Source organism: Leucopleurus acutus, assembly GCF_964270905.1.
Source record: "Leucopleurus acutus genome assembly, chromosome: 17".
Lineage (NCBI taxonomy): Eukaryota > Metazoa > Chordata > Mammalia > Artiodactyla > Delphinidae > Leucopleurus > Leucopleurus acutus.
This window is the reverse complement of record NC_139159.1, coordinates 11,789,767-11,808,478: the sequence shown is the minus strand read 5'-3', so window position 1 is coordinate 11,808,478 and position 18,712 is coordinate 11,789,767. Positions and strand designations below refer to the sequence as shown.

At 39.1% G+C, this 18,712-nt stretch overlaps 1 protein-coding gene across 1 annotated transcript in view; it reads right to left on the bottom strand.

The window, feature by feature from the left end:
* The window catches only part of DNAJC5B (DnaJ heat shock protein family (Hsp40) member C5 beta), a gene marked incomplete at its 3' end in the record, with an annotated part of 68,272 nt that extends 51,476 nt beyond the window's left edge, over positions 1 to 16,796 (bottom strand). Inside the window, exon 1 of the mRNA XM_082859043.1 lies at positions 16,755 to 16,796. The remainder of the gene's footprint in view (positions 1 to 16,754) is intronic.
* Positions 16,797 to 18,712: the final 1,916 nt, after the last annotated feature.

The following is an 18,712-nucleotide window of genomic DNA, read 5'->3' as shown; positions in this document are numbered from 1 at the left end:
TCAGTCCCCTGGTTCCAGTTGTTTTCGGGTACACTTGCAATGCATCCCCTCCCACAGTTTGTCCATCAACCCTTCCTTGGGTTGAGCCAGTAAAATTCCTCCCTGTACACAAATGCATATACATTGTTTTCTTTTGAGCATGTCTTAGCTATAAATAGATTCTGGTCACTGTCAACTAATACTCCTTAGTGTCATGTACCTCAGTTAAACATCAGTGGCCGTTCCCTGAGCACCTTTAAGCCAGGCTTAGCCCCTGTGGATTTTTCTTAAATCACTGCAACCTACTCTACCTTTAAATTGAAAGTGGCTTGCAGGTACTTGAGAATGAATACTTCAGGGACATAACAATGGTATATATATATGTGTGTGTGTGTGTGTGTGTGTGTGTATACACACACACACATATATATATATAGATAGATAGATATATACATACACTAAGGTATTCAAACCAAACAGATTCAGATATAGTGTATAGACATTACTAGTATGGATAAAAGAAGCAGTGATAAATCTGGGTCAAGACATTTTCAGAAGGAAAGTTTGTAGAGAGCTAGTCAAGAGAACTAAGAAGAAATAAAAATATGAAAAATAGTTACCTTTATTGCTCTCTATATTCAAAAGAAAGTTTCAGTTTGAGGGAATAAAATGTATTCACTCTTCATCATCTATCTCATGAAATAAGAGAGAGGCCATGGCTTGCATAAATCAACAGATTGTCCTAAAATCAATTTCAACAAGGCACAAACATGCACAGTTTCCCAATTTTGACTGGGACTTTATTTTTCCAAGACTGCCCCCTAAAGTTATTCCAGGTGAGGAACAAGAGAGGGAGGTCACTTGGCTGGAGGAGTCCTGGAAACAATCTGGGGTTCCCCCTTCCCTGCCCCACAGCCATCCCTTTACATACGCCTCTCCCCAATGGAAAAAGAAGGCAGATTCCATCTCTCAAATAGTTCTGGACATAGAAACTCACGCCCAAGAAGACATGGTAACTGGCTATTCCTTTGGTTTATGTAGTTTTTCATATCATCCTTTATTTAGAAATCTAATCACACTGTAATCTATTCCTGCTAAGTGAAATCCAGTAGCTGACTTTCTTTATGTTGTGGATTGAATAATATTCAGAATGGGTTGTTACAGAGTTCGGAATTTGTTTATTTTCTGTTTCATCTTCTTTGCCCTATTCCCAAGAGATCAAAATATTTCTTTTTAGATGACAACATCAACGTCTCTTATTTGAGGTACTTAAAAAAAGTTACATCAACATTGGAACACAAGAAAAAGTTAGTTGGTCAATAGCTGGTCAGTGTTGTTAGTAGTTGGCTGACTCTATAAACTGAACCATAAAGGAACCCAAAGACTGCAGGGTTGCTTTCTGTGTGTCAAGCAACAACCTGCTATTTTTCTGTGCCCTTGCTGAGCTGGAAACCAGACTCTTCATATATTATTAATGCAGATGACATTTAGTGTCAAATTCAATAGAGTAATACATTGAAACCCTTAGTTGTTTATTGTGTGAAAATAAAGACATTATGCCAAGAACATACTAACTACAGAGCAATAGTCAAAACATCTCCTAAAAACTCTCCTTAAACTTAAATAATGGAGTCATACCCTTGTTTAATTCCCTATATAAAATATAATCTTCATGAGTTCTTCCTCTGTAGCCTTTTGAATGCTAATATTCCTACTCAAAACTCAAGTCTTTATTATTTATTCATAGTCTCTCATCTGTACTATCCTATCGAGAAAAAGCTGTTATGCAAAGTTAGTAAGTAATTTAATTTTGATCATGATAAGTGCATGACACTTACTCATCTGAACTTAAATTACTTTCTAGCTGCATTACAATCCATTAATATCATAATATCTTAAACCACTGACCACTAAAGTCACTACCAGACCACATACAGCTTACCTGTCTCTTGATAAAGATATAATTGAAAGAACGTTCAGCACTCCAATGGTGACAGACATCCAATTCAACATAAACACATATTTTAAAGGTTCCAATTCCAGGAGCCCTACAAATGCTGTTCTAAATTTTTCATGTTGACATGAAATGTTTCCTTCAGAGTAAAAGAAGCTTCACCTCTGTCTATTATGTGAATTCTGAAAATGGAAAAAAAATCGAACTATGCCTTTCTTGGCAGGGTCCCTTCACGGCTGAGAAAATGAATGTGAGCAGGGGAGATTAGATCATTAAACAGCAAAAACACTTCTGATGGCTGTGATTGGAGGAGCCAACATGTTTCACCATTTTTTAATTACTTCTATAATTCCTCTATAGAAATCTGTTTATTGGAGCAAGATCTCCTTATTCAAGGGGCGTTGTATCTTAAAGCTAAACACACATCCAAAACGCTAACCTATGTTTTAAAGTAATAATTCTCCCTAGTGTGATTACAGTTTGCTATTGAAAAATAATTACCTCTTGACTGCACTGGTACTTCTATAAACAGCAACCTGAAGATGAGACAACTTGGGAATCTTACAAATAACCCATAGTACCTGTTCCTTTAACTCCGATTCTGTGTTTTCAAACAGGAATAACTTGCTGTTTTCAGCTGGTCTGGAAATAGATGTGCAAAGAAATAAAGAAAGGCAACAACAAGGAATTGTTTCATACCTGTTCCGCTCTTTCAGAGTAAACGGCTGCTCCTTTCTGTTGTTCCCATGCGAGCTTAAGCGGGTCAATGGCGTCGAGTTACTTTTGATTTGTTACTCTATCAGCCAATTGGTTATCCCTCTGGAAAACACAACAAAGAGAGAATAAAACATGCATGACCACAAAGCTTGCCATTACAAGGCATCCAGTGATACCAAAATACATGCTACCTCTAATTCAATCATTAGTCAACTGTACAAGGCATCCAGTGATACCAGAATACATGCTACCTCTAATTGGATCATTAGTCAACTGTTGCTTGGCTCAGCCAGGTGCTGCTATGGAATTGCTTCCAGGTTTCCACCAGAACTTTCAATCAAGAAAATGTGCTATCTCCTGACATGCAAAGTGGGTTCTTTTTTTTTTATTGAGATATAGTTGACATATATAATTCGTTTCAGGTGTACAATGTAATGATTCAATATTTGTATATATTGCTAAAAGATCACCACGGTAAGTCTAGGTAACATCCATCACCATACATAGTTAACAAATTTTTTTTCTCGTGATGAAAACTTTTAAGATCTACTCTCTTAGCAACTTTCAAATATGCCATACGGTATTATTAACTATAGTCACCATGCTGTACATGACATCTCCATGGCTTATTTTATAGCTAGAAGTTTGTACCTTTTGACCCCCTTCACCCACCCGTTACCACGACCATGCCCCCCCCACCCCCCTGTGCTTATGGCGCCCACCAATCTGTTCTCTGTATCTGTGAGCTCAGGTTTGTTTGTTTTCTTTTAATTTCACATGTAAGTGAGATTATATAGTGTTTGTCTGAATTATTTCACTTAGCATGATACCCTCAAGGTCCATCCATGTTGTCATAAATGGCAAGATTGCCTTCTTTTTTATGGCTAAGTGATATATACCGCATTTTCTTTATCCGTTCATCCATTGATATACACTTAGGTTGTTTCCATATCTTAGCTATTGCAAATAATGCTGCAATGAACATGGGGGTGCAGGTATCTATTCGAGTTAATGTTTTCTTTGGATAAATACCCAGAAGAGAAATTGCTGAAATATATGGTAGTTCTGTTTTCAGTTTTTTGAGGAACCTCGGTAGTGTTTGCCATAGTTGATGCACCAATTTACATTCTTACAAACAGTGCGCAAGAGGCTCCATTTTCTCCACATTTTCGTCAGCATGTGTTATTTGTAGACTTTTTGATGATAGCCATTTGGACAGGTATGAAGTGATATCTTACTGTGGTTGTGACTTGCATTTCCATGATGATTAGTGTTGAGCGCCTTTTCATGGACCTGTTGGCCATCTTCTTTGGCCAACGTCTTTTCATGGACCTGTTGGCATGTCTTCTTTGGAAAAATAACCTATTCAGATCCTCTATCCATTTTTTATTTGGGTTGCTTACTTTTTTGCTATTGATTTGTATGAATTCTATATATATTTTAGTTATTAACCCATTATCGGATATATGATTTGCAAATACTTTCTCCCATTTGGTAGGTTGCCTTTTCACTTTGTTGATGGTGTCCTTTGCTGTGCAGAAGGTTTTTAGTTTGACATATTCCCACTTGTCTATTTGTGCTTTAGTTGCCTTTGCTTTTAATGTCAAATCCAAAATGTCACCAACACCGATGTCAAGGTGCTTACCACCTACATTTTCTTCTAGGACTTTTATGGTTTCAGGTCTTACCTTCAAGTTTTTAATCCATTTTGAGTTGATTTTTGTGTATGGTGTAAGATAACGGTCCAGTTTCATTCTTTTGCATGTGGTTGTCCAGTTTTCCCAACACATTTATTGAAGAGACTGTCCTTTCCCCAGTGAATATTCTTGGCTCCTTTGTCATAGATTAATTGACCATATGAGCATGGCTTTATTTCTGGGCTCTGTGTTCTGTTCCATTGATCTGTGTGTCTGTTTTTATGTCGATACCATACTGTTTTGATTACTATAGCATTTATATTAATAATATAGTTTGATATCAGGGAGTGTGATGCCTCCAGCTTTGTTGTTCTTTCTCAAGTTTGCTTTAGCTATTCAGAGTCAAAATGGGTTCTTTTTAATTTTATTTTCCTTTGGTCTAAGGCTAGTACTAATCAGTTGCTTTAAAATTACTGGAAGGACCATGTAACATTAATAAGGGTGAAACTGTAATTTCTCACTACATTAATTCACCTGTTTTCATATCTGAACATTTTACCCTAATCTTAGTTAAGAGGCACTGAGTCACAGTGGTGACTGAGGTGGTTTTAAGAATTAGGGATTAAAAAAAAAAAAAAAAGAATTAGGGATTTCTTGGGACTTCCTTGGCGGTCCAGTGGTTAAGACTCCATGCTTCCATTGCAGGGGGCATGGGTTCAATCCCTGGTCAGGGAACTAAGATCCTGCATGCCAAATGGCACAGACAAAAAAAAGTTAGGGATTTCTTGTTAAAACAATGGTCAAAGTCTCATATAAAATAGAAGGTCACAAGAGAGAATAGTTCTTTATGATTTTGAGTAAGATCGTACAGACTGAAAAAGTCTTAAGTCAAATGAGACAGGTATTACTCCTGAATTTTGCAAAATGTGGTCTGGCTCCTGAAGTTGAAGGTAGTGTTTAAGTTTGATGCTTAGTATGACAGGTAGCAAATCCTAGTGCTATTTTGTATAAACATTTCAGAGCATTCTCACCTCTAGATATCGTTGTTTTCCTTCAGATACAAAGGCTATTTCTCATAGATCCTGATTTCCAGCCAGAGTTTAGAAAGCAACCCATCATCATGCAGATAAATGGGGCAGGGGTGGGGGGAACTAAAGACATGTAAAGCTAAATACCCAAGTTCCATCAACCCTTCAGCTTAAGGACAAATGTCCTTTTTTTAAAAAAATTGAAGTACAGTTAATTTACAGTGTTGTGTTAGTTTCAAGTGTACAGAATAGTGATTCAGTTATATATTTATGTGTATATATATATACATACATATATGCATGTATGTATTCTTTTTCAGATTATTTTCCATTATAGGTTATTATAAGATATTGAGTATAGTTTCCTATGCTATACAGTAGGTCCTTGTTGTCTATCTGTTTTATATATAGTAGTGTGTATATGTTAATCCCAGACTCCTAATTTATCTCTCCCCCACCCACCCCGCTATCCCCTTTGGTAACCATAAGTTTGTTTTCTGTGTGAGTCTATTTCCAGTTCATAAATAAGTTTGTTTGTATCAGTTTTTTAGATTCTACATATAAGTGATATCATATAATATTTGTCTTTTGTTGTCTGACTTACTTCACTTAATATGATCATCACTATGTCCATCCATGTTGCTGCAAATGACATTATTTTATTCATTTTTATGGATGAGTAATATTCCATTATATATATCTATATATCTATATCTATATAAGTATGTATATAGATATATGCTACATCTTCTTTATCCATTCATATGTCAATGGACATTTAAGTTGTTTCCATGTCTTGGCTATTGTAAATAGCGCTGTTGTGAACATTGGGGTGCATGTATCTTTTCAAATTAGAGTTTTCTTTGGATATATGCCCAGCAGTGGGATTGCAGGCTTGTATGGTAACTTTATTTTTAGTTTTTTAAGGAACCTCCATAGTGTTCTCCATAGTGGCTGCACCAATTTACATTCCCACCTACAGTGTAGGAGGGTTTCCTTTTCTCCACACCCTCTCCAGCATTTATTGTTTGTAGATTTTTAATGATGGCCATTTTGACAGGTGTGAGGTGATACCTCATTATAGTTTTGATTTGCATTTCTCTAGTAATTGGCAATATTGAGCATCTTTTTTTTTTTTTTTTTTTTTTTTTGCGGTACGAGGGCCTCTCACTGTTGTGGCCTCTCCCGTTGCGGAGCACAGGCTCCGGACGCGCAGGCTCAGCGGCCATAGCTCACGGGCCCAGCCGCTCCGCAGCATGTGGGATCCTCCTAGACCGGGGCACGAACCCGCGTCCGCTGCATCGGCAGGCGGACCCTCAACCACTGCGCCACCAGGGAAGCCCCAATATTGAGCATCTTTTCATTTGCCTGTTGGCCATCTGAATGTCTTCTTTGGAGAAATGTGTATTTAGGTCTTCTGCCCATTTTGTGATTGGGTTGTTTGTTTTTTGATATTAAGCTGTATGAACTTTTTGTATATTTTGGAAATTAAGCCCTTGTCGGTAACATTGTTTGCAAATATTTTCTCCCAACCCATAGGTTGTCTTTTTGTTTTGCTTAGGTTTCCTTTCCTGTGCAAAAGCTCTTAAGTTTAATTAGAAGGGCAGTGTCCTTTGATGAAATGAAAATAGTTGCTATATTAATATGGTGAGATTATGGGTGATGTTTTTTAAAATTGAGGTTTAAAGCCTCAAATTCAGTTTAATAAATAGTTTTAGTAAAGTCCATTATTTTTACACAATTAACACTCTCTTCTTAAATCATTACTTTTTAATTTTTTAATATTGGCTAAACCATGAGTTTATAATTTCTTTAAGTATTGCAAAACTCTTAGGTGAAGTAAAACTACAGCTGTTTCTCAGAGAGAAAACATAGTTTCTCATTCATCTAGTCATTCAACAGTTGGTTACCTACTAGGTCTAGGCATTGGGCTAAATGCTAGAAATATCCTGGTAAACAAAACCAAACACAGACTCTGGGTTTGTGGTTTACAGAGTTACAACCTACCAGTAGAGACAGATATTAATCAAATGATCACTCAAATAAGTATAAAAGTAAGACTTTGGAGAGATGTAAGACTATGTAAATCAGTGGAGCAGGGGAAGATCAGAAAAAGCTTCCCTGAACAAAAATAACCAAGCAGATAACTGAAAAGAACTAGATGAAGGGATTGTTTGTAGAAGCAAATATATTCTAGGCAGGTGGAAGAGTACATTCAATGGCACTGGGCACTTAAATTGAAGAAATAAAAGATTCATGCTGATGTGTGCTCTAATACATAGGATGTCAACACATGCCTATACACATATGGCTTCTGATATATAATCTAAAGATACAGCCAGAGATTAATGGAATCATATTCCACTAAAACAGGTGAGGCTTTCTAGAAATGGTGTGCTTCAAATGATATTTGTAAAAGGATATAACTCATGGTAAGCACATAATAACTCCTTGATGCAAAATGCACCAAATGTACTATAAAAGCATTGCCAATGTAATCAGTGAAGTTTGAAGAGGGGAACCTAGAAAATATTCCAAGATTGAACCAATGTGGCCTTCCTAGAAAATTGCAGAGAGAAGTCTGTGTGTGTGTGTGCGTGTGTGTGTGCGTGTGTGTGTGTGTGTGTGTGTGTTTGGGGGTGGGGGCATTGCATGCAAATTTTCCCTGTGTATTCTATTTATGGGGTCTTCACTATTCCCTTAGCTGCTCCTAGAGACCTTTTATATACCTCCCTGAATTACCACATGGGGTTAGGGTTATTATAATAAATGACTAGTTCCAATACATCAGCATAGAATCTGCAGCAGGTACTAGATGAATTTGAATATTTGACCAAAATAATCTAAGAATCATAAACATTAGGGTACATAGTGTTTAATGTAAACTTCATATATCAGCAGGTGCAAGCACCACTCATTTTGAACATGTGACGTCCAAGGGCACATAGTTCCAACAAATAAATCCTAATCTAAACAACCCAATGCAGTGAACAAAGGCATTATTATCGCTATCACTGTTACTATTATTACCCTTCTACATTATTATTATCATTATTATTATTATTATTGCTATATATGGAATTCAGGCCACCCACTTTATAAATTTCATGGGATGAGTCATCTGGGTAAGCTTCATTCTGTTAAATGAATTTAGAAAGGAAGAAGATAAGTTATTGCCTTGACTGTGTAAAATTAAGAGGCTGTTGGCGAATACCGGACCACCCTTGCATCCCTGGAATAAAGCAGCACCTCAAACAAAATTACGGAACAATTCTGGCAATTCTTCTATGAAATCAAGTGTTTATGTTTCAGAATGCAATTGGTTAATTCCTATTATATCGCCTAATTTTCCAAATTTAAAAAATGTCCCTTTTAAAAAAGAGGTTACAAAGGGGATGGAATTTTAATGTGCCTAAATCTGTAAATATGAAGAAAGCATAGAATCATAGAAGGCTAAGGGAGATGGTAACCACAAATCAAAAACCTACATAGATCTACAAAAACTAGAGAGAAAGGAAAACAAGCATACCACTAAAGAAAATTATTAAACAACCAAAGAAGAAACTAAAAGAAGAAAAGAACAGAGAAGAACTATCAAAACAACCAGAAAGAAGCAGCAAACTGGAAATAAGTACATACCTATCCATAATCATTTTGAATGTCAATGGACTAAGTGTTTCAATCAAAAGACATAGGGTGGCTGATTGAAAAAAAAAACAAAAAAACAAGATCCATTTTACAAGAGACTCACTTCAGAAATAGACACACACAGACTGAAAGTGAGAGGATGGAAAACGATATTGCATGCAAATGGAAATGACAAGAAAGCAGAGGTAGCAATACTTATATCAGAAAATAAACAGACTTTAAAAGAAAGTCTAGGGGCTTCCCTGGTGGCACAGTGGTTGAGAGTCTGCCTGCCAGTGCAGGGGACACAGGTTTGTGCCCCGGTCTGGGAGGATCCCACATGCCGCAGAGTGGCTGGACCCATGAGCTGTGGCCGCTGGGCCTGCGCGTACAGAGCCTGTGCTCCACAACGGGAGAGGCCACAACAGTGAGAGGTCTGCGTACTGCAAAAAAAAAAAGAAAGTCTATAACAAAAGATAAAGAGCATTATGTAATAATAGAGGGATCAATACAAAAAGAGAATATAACATTCATCAACATATATGTACCTAATACAGAAGCACCTAAATATATAAAGAAAATATTAACAGACATAAAAGGAGAAACTGACAAAAATACAGTAATAGTAGGGGACTTTAACACCCCACTTGCATCAATGCACAGATCATCCAGGCAGAAAATCAGTAAGGAAACAGTGGTCTTAAATGATATTAGACCAGTTGGATTTAATAGCTATCTATAAAACATTCCATCTAAAAACAGCAGAATACACATTCTTTTCAAGCGCATGTGGAACACTCTCCATGATGGATCACATGCAAGGCCATCAAATAAGTCTCAACAGATTTTAGAGGATAGAAATTATATCAAGCAGTTTTTCTGACCACAACAGTATGAAACTAGCAATCAATTGCAAGACAAAAAATGGGAAAAGCATGGAGACTAACCAACATGCTACTAAAAAAAGAGTGAGTCAGTGAAGACAGCAAAGAGGAAATAAATCAGAAAATACCTTGAGACAAATGAAAATGGAAACACAACTTTCCAAAATCTATGGGATGCAGCAAAAGCAGTTCTAAGCAGGAAGTTTATAGCGATACAGGCCTACCTCAAGAAACAAGAAAAATCTCAAACAACCTAACTTACCATCTGAAGGAATTAGAAAAAGGAAAACAAAGCCCAATGTCAGCAGAAGGAAGGAAATACTAAAGATCAGAGAGGAAATAAAAGAGACCAAAAAAACAATAGAAAAGATCAGGGAAACCAAGTTGTTTTGTGTTTTTTTTGAAAAGATAAACAAAATTGATAAACCTTTAGCCAGGCTCATCAAGAAAAGAGAGAGGACCCCAATAAACAAAATAAGAGATGAAAGAGGAAAAATAGCAACAGATATCATAGGGATACAAAATATCATAGGAGAATACTGTGAACAGTTATATTTCAACAAAGGAAAACCTAGAAGAAATAGACAAATTCTAGAAACATACAACTCTCTAAGACTGAATTCAGAAAGAAATAGACAATCTGAACAGACTGATCACTAGTAGCAAAATTGAATTTGTAATTTGAAAACTCCTAGGAAACAAAAGTCCAGGACCAGAGAGCTTCACAGGGGAATTTTTAAAAACATATAAAGAAGAGCTAATACCTGTCCTGCTCAAACTATTCCAAAAAAATGAAGAGGATGAAGAGCACTCCCAAATTCATTCTACTAGGCCACCATTACCCTGATACCAAAACCAGACAAAGACATTACAAAAAAAGAAAATTACAAGCCAATATCTCTGATGAATGTAGATGCAAAAATTCTCAACAAAATATTAGTAAGCTGAAGTCAACAATAAATAAAAAGAATCATACACCATGATCAAGTGGGATTTATTCCAGGGATGCAACGGTGGTCCAATATTCACAAACCAGTCAGTGTGATACACCACATTAAGAAAAGGAAGGGTAAAAAAATCATGCAATCATCTCAATAGATGCAGAAAAAGCCTTTGACAAAATTCAACACCCATTCATGATAAAAACTCTCATCAAAGTGGGTATAGAGGGAACATATCCCAACATAATAAAGACCATTTATGACAAACCCATGGCTGACATCATACTCAACAGTGAAAAGTCGAAAGCCTTTATTCTAAAGTAAGGAACAAGACAAGGATGCCCACTCTCACCACTTCTGTTTATCATATTATTGGAAATGCTAGCCACAGCCATCAGACAGGAAAAAGAAATAAAAGGCATCCAAATTGGAAGGGAAGAACTAAAATTGTGACTATTTGCAGATGACATGATACTATTTCTAGAAAACCCTCAAGTCTCCACCAAAAAACTCTTAAAACTAATAAATGAATTAGTAAAGTTGCAGGATACAAGATTGATATATGTAAATCTGTTGCTTTTCTAAACATTAATATGAACTATCAGAAAGAGAAAGCAAGAAAACAATCCTGTTTAAAATCACGTCACAAAGAATAAAATACCTAAGGATAAACTTAACCAAGTAGATGAAAGATCTATACTCTGAAAACTGTAAAATACTGCTGAAGGAAATTGAAGATGACACAAAGAAAATGGAAAGATATCCTCCCATGTTCTTGGGTTGGAAGAATTAATATTGTTAAAATGGCCATACTACCTAAAGCAATCTACAGATACAATGCATTCTCTATCAAAATACCAATAACATTTTTCGCAGAAGTAGAACAAATAATCCTAAGAGTTATATGAAACTACAAATGACCCTGAATTGCCAAAGCAATCTTGAGAACAAAGAACAAAGCTGGAGGTATCAAGCTCCCTGACTTCAGACTGTACAGTAAAGCTACAGTAAGCAAAACAGCATGGTACTGGCACAAAAACAAATATATTGATCAATGGGACAGAATAGAGAGCCAAGAAATAAACTCACGAACTTATGGTCTACGACAAAGGAGGCGAGAATATACAATGGAGAAAAGACAGTCTTTTCAATAAGTGGTGTTGGGAAAACTGGACAGCTACATATAAAAGAATGAAATTAGAACATTCTCTGACATCATACACAAAAATAAACTCAAAATGGATTAAACACCTAAATGTAAGACCAAATACTATGAAACTCCTAGAGGAAAATATAGGCAGAACACTCCTTGACATAAATCACAGCAATATCTTTTTGGATCTGTCTCTTAAGACAAAAGAAACAGAAGTAAAAATAAACAAATGGGACCTAATTAAACTTAAAATCTTTTGCACAGCAAAGGAAATCATTGACAAAACAAAAAGACAACCTAGAGAATGGGAGAAAATATTTGCAAATGGTGTGACTGACAAGGGGTTAATATCCAAACAAACAACCCAGTGAAAAATATGGGTAGAAGAACTGAATAGACATTTTTCCAAAGAAGATATACAGATGGCCAACAGACACTTGAAAAAATGCTCAACATTGCTAATTATCAGAGAAATGCAATTAAAACCACAGTGAGATATCACCTCACACCCGTGCAACTGGCTATCTTCAAAAAGTCTCCAAATAAGAAATGTTGGCAAGGATGTGGAGAAAAGGGAGCCCTCCTACACTGTTGGTGGGAATGTAAATTGGTGCAGCCACTATGGAAAACAGTACAGAGGTTCCTCAAAAAACTAAGAATAGAACTGCCATATGATCCAGCAATTCCACTGCTAGGCATATATCCAAAGAAAACAAAAACACTAATTCTAAAAAAATACATGCACCCCAATGTCAGAGCAGCATTATTCATAATAGCCAAGATACACACACACACACACACACACACACACACACACACACACAATGGAATATTACTCAGCTGTAAAAAAAAAAAGAATGAAATTCTGCCATTTGCAGCAACATGGATGGACCTAGAGGGTGTTATGCTTAGTGAAGTAAGTCAGACAGAGAAAGACAAGTGTTATCACTTGTATGTGGAATCTAAAGAAATAAAACAAATGAATGAATATAACAAAACAGGAACAGACTCACAGATATAGAGAACAAACTAGTGGTTACCAGTAGGGAGAGGAAAGGGAGGATGGGGCAAGATAGGGGTATGGAATTAAGAGATACAAACTACTATGTGTAAAATAAATAAGCAACAAGGACATTGTACAGTACAAGGAAATATGGCCATTAATTGTAATAACTTTAAATGGAGTATAATCTATAGAACACTGAATTACTATGCTATATACCTGAAATTAATATAATATTGTAAATCAACTATACTTCAATTTTAAAAAGAATCATAGAAGACTAAGGGGGAAGAACTAGATAGGAGCTCTTTCTAGAATCACTTGGAAAGATTTTAAGATTTCTGATGTCTAGACCCTACCCATGTTGTCCAAAAGCAACATCTCTCAGATTTATCCCAAAGCAAAATCTTGCAGAGTGGGCCTGGCTCAGGCACTTTTAGGGCTCCAGGTGTTTCTGTAGAGCTGCCCACATTAAGAGCCAGTGCTGACTAGTTTCCTTATTCACTGGACCTGACAGCTTTAGTTAAGTAACACGGAAAGCACTTGTCGACCAAGCAGCTCTCTAGAGGAATTTTCCATTGCCTGGATTTCCTAAGAAAACACTTAAGCAAAGATAATGGCATCTGTGTGATTCAACAGAAAATAAAATTTGGCTTTGCATAGTTTAAATCAAGAAGGAGTATCCCAAAACAACATTCCTGTAGACTCTGGGCAAGTCACTTTAAACCTGTGTCTTCTCTGTAAAAGAGTAATAAAATATGAACCCTTTTTATCTCTCAGACCTTTTATCAAATATCTAGTATAGGTGTGCCAAGAAGGATACTAGGTACTTTTATAAACACAAATCTAATGATTATTTTCTAGGGTTGGGGGTTGAGCAATTTTTACGATGGTCCTCTCTCTCTCTGCCCCCTAAAATTGAAACAGAGTATGCTGGAAGAATGGGCAATCCTGGTAGATTTCATCCCAAATCTGTAATTCATCAGTAGGTAGAATGAGCTATGTGATGAATATACCGCAAGGCATTATACTGGGGGTTGTGAGGGTTTCAGAGGTGGTGCTGGTGGTGCTGGTGATGATAGTAACTAGCATGTTAACTAGATTCTCTCATTGGAACCCTACAAAATTATAAGGTGGGTACTTTCATATCCTTATTTTACAGAGGAGGAATATAAGATTGGAGAGGCTGAATGAATTGCCCAAAGCAGCTGGACCCAGGCTTTGAAACCAGGCTGACTGATATCACAGCCCAAGCTGTAACTCACCAGGGAGCTTTGCTTCAGGAGTTCACAGTCTAATTCCAGGGGGTTGTTGCCTGCTATATTCCCTTGCTTATCAATCTGTGAATGAGCCAGATGGAGCATATTTTAAAGCTCAAGAAAAATATTGTAGTAATGGCTTTAAACAAGGAACTACCAATAAGCACGTTCATTAATGAGGTCCAGTAAGTAGTTCAGTGTCAAGGACAGTATTTATTTGGTTAAGTAAAGCTCTGAATCTGAGACAGGTATTACTGAAAAAATATCGACTGCGTCTTGTCTGCTGCTAGGAAACATAACATGTACTTCACAGATGTGAAATTTAAACACCTTGTTGCTTACTTACAGTAAGCAATTGCCGTGATAAACCAAGGAGACTTCAAGTCCAACAGAAGTGTTTGTTTGACAAAATGTCTGTAAGCAGAGCGTTGATCCTTGAGTTTGCCATGGTTGTTCCCCATTCACCTTAGCTCAAGATGTCTCTTATGTTACTTAGCTTAAAAAGGTAGAAGATAAAAACAAAGACATAAACTTCTGCTCAAGGCAAAATTTCTTTTCAGTAAGGTTTCCAATACAGTGATTGTTCTACAAATTGTCATCTAAATGTGGCTAAACGGACTACAAAACCAGCAGAGTACATGGAAACCAAAATAGTTGTCATTCCTGTTTTGGGGGGCATTTAAGTGCTAGTTTAATAGGACTGGCCTAAAGGCACGTCTTTAACTCTAATAAAGCCCACCTTCAAATGAAGCCTCACCCAGCCCTGGTAACAGACATGTGTTTGAAAGTGAAGGAAGTACTAAAGGATTCCCTCTAGAGATGAATAACTGCACTTAAACCACCCTTGGTAATTTCCTAATAAGTTTTTTCACAAGTGAAATACATTATCTGACACTCAGTGTCCATTTTAAGAAAGAGATAACTGACTACCTGTGGTCATATCACTTCCCCCAAGCATGAACATCAATAATGAGGGGCGGAAAGCTGGAACTGGGATCCAGTCTAAGTGCTCTGCTTCCAAATCTGTGCCTTTAAATCCTTGTTAATTTCAAAGGCTGAATTGAGAGATAGAATCACAAATGGCGGGGAATCCTCTCTTGTTAGTGCACGTGGCCAGGCTCCTGCAACAATCACAGGACTGGGAAGCAGCACAGTCCCCTGTTGTGCGCCAAACAGATCATGGCCTTGCAGCAAGTTCTAGTGTCCACACTGGGTTTTCCAGGGGTACATTTCAACTTACTCACTGGGATAATGGCAATGACTTTGTGCCCTCTATTGTAGATACACATTTTCCCCTCATTTTGCTGAAGTTTTCTCTTTCAGATGAACAACTAGAGCCCACTAAATTGTAATCAACCCATTAGCACAGCTTTTTGGTCTGCAAAGCCTTCTTCTATCTTGTGTAGTAGTAAGTGGTGCTTTATTTTTGACAACATATCATTGCTAAGAACAGTCTCTGTCTCTGCTGAATGCCTCTGGAAGGTGCCCAGAACTGAACAGCTAAAGCCGAACCGCCTCTCCCAGTGGGTGAAGGTAGACAGGCTCCTTTCTGAATGAGTTACGTAGTCAGGTGCAGATTTTTCCACAACTGCACACACACACCCGTGGTTTCTAGGCCTGCAGAATTAGATGGGCCCTCATGCTGGTCTCCCTGCTGCCCACCGAGATGGGCACTTGTGCAGCTTAAGCTCTCCTCACAGGCCTCAGACTCCAAAGCTGAGCTCAGTTGCCCCTTCCCAGGGCCCTCACCACCACTGTCAGGCCTCCCATGGGCATCCCCAACTGCCCTACTGCAGCTGCTCCCAGACTCTTCCGTGAGGCATACACAGCTTTCCATAATGCTCCAGAAACCATGAACATTCTGCCAAACCGTCCTCACAATCAGAGGTCCCTGGTGGGAGCTGGTCCAAGACCACAGACACGCAGACTGGTCAGCGGGCCACCGTCACCAAAGCCCCACGAGCCGCCCAGGTGATAACCTTAGGACCTCTGCAATCCCTCATCCCTCCTCATGGGGTCTCCTCTCTCAGGCTTCTCAGTTCTCTCAGGGCCAGATACTAAGTAGAACTCATGAAACCAGTTTTAAATGAATGGCCCTGGAAGTAACAAGCTGGGTCCCTGCACAAGTTAGCTCTTACCTGGGACACAGTCCAAACCCTCCCAAAGAGCTGACCGGAACTAGACAGTCTCAGGATGGGGTGGGAGGGTGAGTGACAAGTGCTTCCCCACAAAGGAAGCTGTAACCCTACCCAGCACCCTTCGGTGGGTGTACCAGCCCCAGGGCTTGGACATCCGGAAAATGGTCTCAAAAGCCTTCTGCGTAACTTTCTTAGAGACCCGAGCAAAAGAGTAAAATGAGCAATATTCAGCATTTGGTCTCACATTAAAAAAGCAAGGCAGAGCAGCTCTATCTGTGTGCCTGTATCGCCCTCTGGTGTTCAAAAAGTTATGAACTATAAACAGTTTCAACGCCAAAAGATTCCTCACCCCAAATCACCCTTTCTTTTCAGTATCCCTGACGCCTCTCCCTCAGCCACCTGAGATTGTGAGAGTCACCAAGAAAAATACTCATGGAAACATCAGGGTGGGGCAAGCCGTGTCTAGAGGGGACGCCGCCCTTCTGCCATGTTCTTCTGAAGCTGAAGTTTTGCAGGAGTGTGGAGTAGCTAGTCAGCTAGGGGATTTAAATCATGACCCTATAAAAACCTGTTTTGAAGTTTCTGTCTGAAGGGGGACACTTTAGGGCAATTGTTGAAATTCTGAGGTCTCAGACCCACTTGCTGGGCCAGGACAGAAGACCCACGAGATCCAGGCGGCAAATTCACAGTCAATGCCTGCTGCTTGCTGCCGGGGAAGGCAAAGGCCAAGAGACGTTCCCTCTCTCTCTGGCACATTGCATAGGTCCCCAGATGGCAGGTCTTAGTCAGGTTTTCCTTGGCCAACAGGGTGGGGTAAGTGTTTTATTTAAAGGCAGATGCACATTCCAGTCCACAGTGGCCCCCCCAGCGTCACACTCAGCAACCTTGACCCACGCGCGAGGCGTCTGAGTTTACAACTTCTGGTTACCACCTAGAAGAGGAGGCAACACGTCTACACTTAAAAGCATAATCCACAATACAAGGCAGCTAACAAGGAGTAGCAGATGACTGCACGGAACATACGTCCGGAGGATGTAGGAGAGAAGGTTCCCTGGGAGCCAGAGCACAGGGAATAGGGACCTTCCCTCACAGCTCACACTGGGGAGCTTCCACTTGCCTTGTGCCCAAACTTGACGGCATGGCAGGTGTATAGTTTTCTAGCAATGCTGAACAAGGTAGCACAAACTGGGTGACTTACAACAACGTAAGCCTATTGTCTCACAGTTCTGGAGGTCGGAAGTCTGAAATCAAGGTGTTGTTGGCTAGGTGGGCTCCTTCTGGTAGCTCTGAGGGAACATATTTCATGACATCCTCTTAGCTTCCGGTGTTGCTGGCAATCCTTGGCATACCTCAGTCTCTGCCTCTGTCACCATGGCGGTCCCCCTGTGTCTGCCTTCACATGGTGTTTTCCTGTGTGTGTGTCTGTCTCTGTAGCTCCTCTTATAGACTACAGTCATATTGGATTGAGGACCCACCCTACTCTAGGATGCCCTCATCTTAACTTACATCTTAATTACATATGCAGAAACCCTACTTTCAATAAGGTCACATTCACAGGTACTGGGGATTAGGACATATCTCTTTTAGTGTCACAGTTAAACTCACAACAGGACCGTAAAGTTGGGCAGATTTGGAGGTTATATTTAGGCCTATTCAGTGGTGTGCTGGAAAAGGGTTAACAACCAGATTTCCAGGGGAGAAAAAGCCCTAGTATGTAGTGTTTGCAGATTTCCATGGTGTAACTATTCCCTCCTGGGCCTACTTCAATCTACCAACATAATACCTGGCTTGCAAAAATTCCAGAAAATTTAACAATGCGTGGCCCTCATCCACTGGTACTAACCAGCTCCCGCATGTTGTTGAGCCTATTATAAAGTGTCAATGGCTGAAAGGAGTTATCCATTATAATTTGTTTTATATGTTTACATATTGAGGCCAAGGTGCCCCTACAACTTTTTATTATCTGTACACAAAATGACTGACTTGTGTATACTGCATATCAACTTTTAAATCTGAGTACGCCTTTAGCCATTCTGTTTTCCGGGCCTCCCTTACCCCAAAGCAGCATCAGCATTCTTCCAGCCCTCCCAGACACTCTGCCCCCGACCTTTGGTGTCCCTACCATCCACAGGTCTGTTCTCCCCATGGCCATCCCCGCGTCTGTCAACTCACCCATATCCTCTCAGGACCCTGGCACTCAACTCTCTCCACCCCAAGTCACTGACTTGGGGCCCTTCAGCTCTCCTGTGGTCCTCCCAGACAGCACCCTCTCCCCTATGGCTCCTCGCCCTATTCAGATACCTGGATGTCCTGAGCTCGCAAACCTTAACTCCAGCCTCACCCACCGCTGCCTACCTCGCCGGCTAACGCCCCTGTGTTCATGGTACTTACA